General features: G+C 35.8%; 1 protein-coding gene across 2 annotated transcripts in view; it reads right to left on the reverse strand.

Moving 5' to 3' along the window:
* Positions 1 to 6,000, reverse strand: part of LOC131551061 (cadherin-12) — a 174,614-nt gene that overhangs the window by 86,962 nt on the left and 81,652 nt on the right. The gene's annotated exons all lie outside the window — the stretch shown is intronic.

Consider the following 6,000-nt stretch of genomic DNA (forward strand, 5'->3'; position numbering starts at 1 on the left):
ATATTTAAATGAGTTTTTAAAAAACGTACAATAGCTAATATATTAATTTTGTGTAATATCTAGTCCTCTAGAGATATCAGTGACCCTATTTTGACCCCTGTTTGGCATCTGAGAGGATGTTCGGTGAAAGCAGAGAAACATAAATCCTTAATTCATTCTCTAAAATGCTCTACGGCTGCTGTGGAATACTGTCTTTCTGTTAATAATGCCTGTATATTCACAGCATGTCCATTCTTAGAGAGATGTGGAATTGCATACTATGTAGCTGTCATAGCAGATATGCATGCATGCACACTCTCTTTTTCTGTCAAAAAATTGTTTTCCCTTGATTTAAAATCTATTGGAATTGAGGTACCTGCATACACTGAGTAGTTAGGGTTTGGAGTGCAATATTAATATTAAATAATCAATTATTTTATTAATGTCAGTGCAACGTCTTTCATTAAATGTTTTCCACATTATCAATGTTGAAAACAGTGCTGCCTAATATTTTTTTGAAAACTGTTTAGAATTACTTTTATTCATCAAGGATGCATTAAAATGATCAAAAGTGACTGTACAAATTTGTACTGTTACAAAAGATTTCTAATTCAAATAAATACTGTTCGTTTGCATTTTCTATTTGTCAAAGAATCCTGAAAAAGGCTTCCACAAAAAATGAAGCAGCAAAAACCTCAACTTTTCAATATTATTAATAAGAATCATCATTAAGAGCCAAAATTGAGCACCAAATCAACATATTAGAATGATTTCTGAAGGATCATGTGACATTGAAGACTGGCAATGATGCTGAAAATTCAGCTTTCCATCACAGACATAAATTACATTTTAAAATGTATTACAATAGAAAACAGTTAGTTTAATTGTATTTAATTTACTGTATTTTTGATCAAATAAATGCAGCCTTGGTGAGCATAAGAGATTTCTTAAAAAATTATTTAACTTAATTATCTTAATTATTTAACTCTTGACCGCTAGTAGTGGACATTAAATATTTATTAATATGGGACTCTCAATTCTAAATTAGTGATCTGAAATTGATTTTCAGGCTTGTTAGGTAATGTTGCCAATCATAGCTAAATTCACCACTGCTCTAGCATCAAGTTAATCATATCAGTTAAATCACTAACTCGATTGCAACCAGATTGTACATTGCTCCTGTTGTACATCCACAAGCACAGAAATGCAATTTTACTTGATTAATGTAGTGTGTGTTTTAGCATGGGATTTGAACCTGGAATGATTTGTACAAGGAGTATGAACCTTTGGCCCATCACTTGTTATTCTTTATGGTTTAGAGAAATATTAGTTTTAGTAGTAACAGTATTAGGGTTGTGCTGATGCAGTCATATAAATAGAGCAATATTTGTTGTCATGATATTGTATTTTAGATCCTTTTACCAATATTTTTATTTTGTGCATTCATAGCATGTCGTGCAGATCGATAAATGAAGAAGCAAGTCATCCAAATAAGCACAAACTGGCAGACTTATCTCAGCATGGTCAGAGACATATCTGTGAGGTACTAGAGATTGAATCTGATCTATCAGGTCTCGTGTGTTTGATGTAGTTTCAGTCGAAATCCAATTTATGATTTTATGATGCACTGCAATGCATTGAAATGTGACACATGTATCATGATGATATCATATCACAAGCTAGTTGTTGATAACCTGATCCTAAAAGTATCATTAGTTGAGCTGAACTTATTTTTATGCGACTATTTCTTTTCATTTTTAATTCATAGCAGGTACTTTTTAAAATGATGTAATACAAGTAAACTGTGAAAGTGACATCAGACTTGATGTTTAGAGATGTGGATGTTCATTTGATGATTATATCTTTCTGTCACTTTCACACCCGCATACGCTTGTCACTGCATGCAGTTCAGTGGTAAAGTGGAATGAACATTTATCTGTGAATAATTATCACATCATATCATGTTAAGAATAACCTTTGTCACTTTGTTAGCAAAAAGCAATTGCATTAAAGTCAACACCAGTTTCACATAGAAGCTGTCACCAGGAGGAGCTTGCAATTATAGCTGGGATCCATCAAGGATTGTAACAAGCTAGTGGTTATCTGAGCATCTCTGGCTAGGAACGCGTTCAACAAGATGTGTCAGGATCCTAAATTACCATGATTAGATGGTAATTTAATCAATCAATTAGTTTCTCTGAGAAAGGGACAAAGCGTTCCTCTCATTCAAAAACAAAAACAACAAATAAAGCTTTCAGCATGGATTTGGCTGACATTAAACCATATTTGAGATGCAATGGATCACGGAACGTCCAGGAGCAGAGACAAAGACATGACCATAATTACTGGGGACTGTCATATCTTCAGATATTGCTGCCATAGGCAATTAAGCACCGTTTTAGCAGTATGAGATCAGTTCTGGCAGCTTATGAAAGGGAATGCCTTCTAATTGGTCACTCAAACAATACTAATAAAAATCCTTGTGTTAGTAAGACCTGGGCTGCGTTTCCCAAAAGCATTGTAAGCTTAAGTTGATCATAGCTCCATTGGTTTCAATGGGTGTACGATGTACTTAAGTTTACAATGCTTTTGGGAAACGCAGCCCAGAGCAGTAAGTTGGAAGGAAATCTACAATGGAGTCCAAACACCTGAGACCGTATTGACCATATAATATATTAATAATAATTTTTTTAATATACCACCATTCAGAAGTTTGGTGTCAACAGGTGTTTTTAAGTTGTTATTATTATTATTATTATTATTATTATTACTGTTAAAAAAAGTGTATACTACTGTTCAGTTTTAATTAAAATTTGTTATATAATTATATGTTTATTTTATATAATGTATTAAATGAAATGTTAAAATGTGTTATCTATATCTATATATAACTTAATTTTATTAACAAGAAATAAGTGCTGTTAAAGTTTTTTTTTTTTTTTTCATTGTTAATTCAAGATACGTGATTCATTATAATGCATGAGTTAATGAATCTTATTGTGCAATGTTTTCACCTGTGGCCTCTGTTTTTTGGACCCCATTGTAATTATAAAAGATATTTGTTGAGCCTTTGATCTTTGGAAATGTCAAAGGACTGGAAGAGGCACATAAGAGACAGCCACTCTCACGCAAATGAGGTGCTAGGATGATATATTTGTCTGGTGCATGAACAGACATAAAAGTATGTGAAAGCTGCACTTAGGTTTGATTCTGTAGTTATATAACACATTTCGTAGTGTTAGTGGCCAAAGACTTCCTCTAGCTCCTGATGTGATGCTGTAACAGACAGAGGTGGGTAGTAACGAGTTACATTTACTTCTTTACATTTACTTGAGTAAATTTTTTGGGTAACTAATACTTTTAGAGTATATTTAAAAATGGGTACTTTTACTCTTACTCAAGTACATTTTTAGTGTAAAAACGGTACTTTTACTTCGTTACTGTGGGCGACGCTCCTCTCGTTACTTTATCTTAATGCAGTACAAGTTAAAAATCCTTCAATTTATTCCAAGCGCGCCGTCTACTTTTTTCTCTGGGCAATGAGCGATGCCCGTTCGCGAATGATTCATTCTTTTGAGTCAATTCTGTTCGAAGGCTTGATCAAACCAGTTGGCAGACCAGTGAATCGGTTCGCGAATCAGTTTGAATGATTCGTTCAGTTCCTTGCCGCGCGCGCTGAGTCGTCTGAAGCGGCTCTCACTCAGAGTTGTAGAAGAGCGTTGAAGACGTGGCTTTGGATCAACAGTCAGTTGAAAGCAAAGGCTATTGTTTGCTAGCTATGAAGACCTTTATTAGATGAACACCGCGTGTGCTGTCGGTTCCACAGGTATAGATTCGATTACAGTACACGATACCACTATGACATTGCCAGTTTGTTGTACATGTACCTTACACATTAAATACAATGTATAATTTATTCATTAAATAAGCAGAGTCACAGAGTATGAAATAAAAACCCGATAACCCGCGTTAGTTCCAGGAGGAATGCCTTGCCTGGAGACAATTAATATTGATATTTTCACAATATTTACGCTTTCAGAAATAAAGGCTACATTTGTTTACATTTTGCAGAACAGACGGAAGCAGATCCGTCAATGTGCATTTGTTTCGTTATGTTCAGATGTTCTGTAGCGGTCATGTGAGGAGTTTTCACTCTTCTCCGTGTCAGAGGTTATATACATATATACATTTATTATACATAATTAATATACTTTAAAATAATTGTATTTAATTCAGTGATGCAAGTCTGAATTTTTATCAGCTGTTACTCCAGTTTTCAGAGTCATATGATCCTTCAGAAATCATTCAAATATATTGATTTATTACCAGTGTTGTTGAAAAAAACAAAAACAAAAAAACAGCATATGCTGGTTAGGTATGTTTTGAAGCTGGGATGCTGGTTTATGCTGATCATGTGCTGGTCTTGAGCTGGTCGGACCATCTTAGGACCAGCACATGACCAGCTAAGGACCAGCTTAAATCAGCTCAAACCAGCATCCCATGCTTCAAAACATACCATGCCAGCATATGCTGGTTTTTTCAACAGGGAACAGTTTTGCTGCTTAATATTTTTTGGAACCTGTGACATTTTGTTCAGGGTTCTTTTATGAATAGAAAGCTAAAAAAGAACAGCATTGATAATAAATCAGGCTGATAAAAATTCTGATTTGCATCACTGAAATAAATTACATTAAAAAAAAACATTAAAAGTATTTTGAACAGCAGTGTGTGTGTGTGTGTGTGTATGTATATGTATATATATATATATATATATATATATATATATATATATATATATATATATATATATATATATATATATATATACAGTGAGGAAAATAAGTATTTTGAACACCCTGCTATTTTGCAAGTTCTCCCACTTAGAAATCATGGAGGGGTCTGAAATTGTCATCGTAGGTGCATGTCCACTGTGAGAGACATAATCTAAAAAAAACAAATCCAGAAATCACAATATATGATTTTTTTAATTATTTATTTGTATGATACAGCTGCAAATAAGTATTTGAACACCTGTCTATCAGCTAGAATTCTGACCCTCAAAGACCTGTTAGTCTGCCTTTAAAATGTCCACCTCCACTCCATTTATTATCCTAAATTAGATGCACCTGTTTGAGGTCGTTAGCTGCATAAAGACACCTGTCCACCCCATACAATCAGTAAGAATCCAACTACTAACATGGCCAAGACCAAAGAGCTGTCCAAAGACACTAGAGACAAAATTGTACACCTCCACAAGGCTGGAAAGGGCTACGGGGAAATTGCCAAGCAGCTTGGTGAAAAAAGGTCCACTGTTGGAGCAATCATTAGAAAATGGAAGAAGCTAAACATGACTGTCAATCTCCCTCGGACTGGGGCTCCATGCAAGATCTCACCTCGTGGGGTCTCAATGATCCTAAGAAAGGTGAGAAATCAGCTCAGAACTACACAGGAGGAGCTGGTCAATGACCTGAAAAGAGCTGGGACCACCGTTTCCAAGGTTACCGTTGGTAATACACTAAGACGTCATGGTTTGAAATCATGCATGGCACGGAAGGTTCCCCTGCTTAAACCAGCACATGTCCAGGCCCGACTTAAGTTTGCCAATGACCATTTGGATGATCCAGAGGAGTCATGGGAGAAAGTCATGTGGTCAGATGAGACCAAAATAGAACTTTTTGGTCATAATTCCACTAAACGTGTTTGGAGGAAGAAGAATGATGAGTACCATCCCAAGAACACCATCCCTACTGTGTAGCATCATGCTTTGGGGGTGTTTTTCTGCACATGGGACAGGGCGACTGCACTGTATTAAGGAGAGGATGACCGGGGCCATGTATTGCGAGATTTTGGGGAACAACCTCCTTCCCTCAGTTAGAGCATTGAAGATGGGTCGAGGCTGGGTCTTCCAACATGACAATGACCCGAAGCACACAGCCAGGATAACCAAGGAGTGGCTCTGTAAGAAGCATATCAAGGTTCTGGCGTGGCCTAGCCAGTCTCCAGACCTAAACCCAATAGAGA

This window comes from Onychostoma macrolepis, chromosome 12, assembly GCF_012432095.1.
Source record: "Onychostoma macrolepis isolate SWU-2019 chromosome 12, ASM1243209v1, whole genome shotgun sequence".
Lineage (NCBI taxonomy): Eukaryota > Metazoa > Chordata > Actinopteri > Cypriniformes > Cyprinidae > Onychostoma > Onychostoma macrolepis.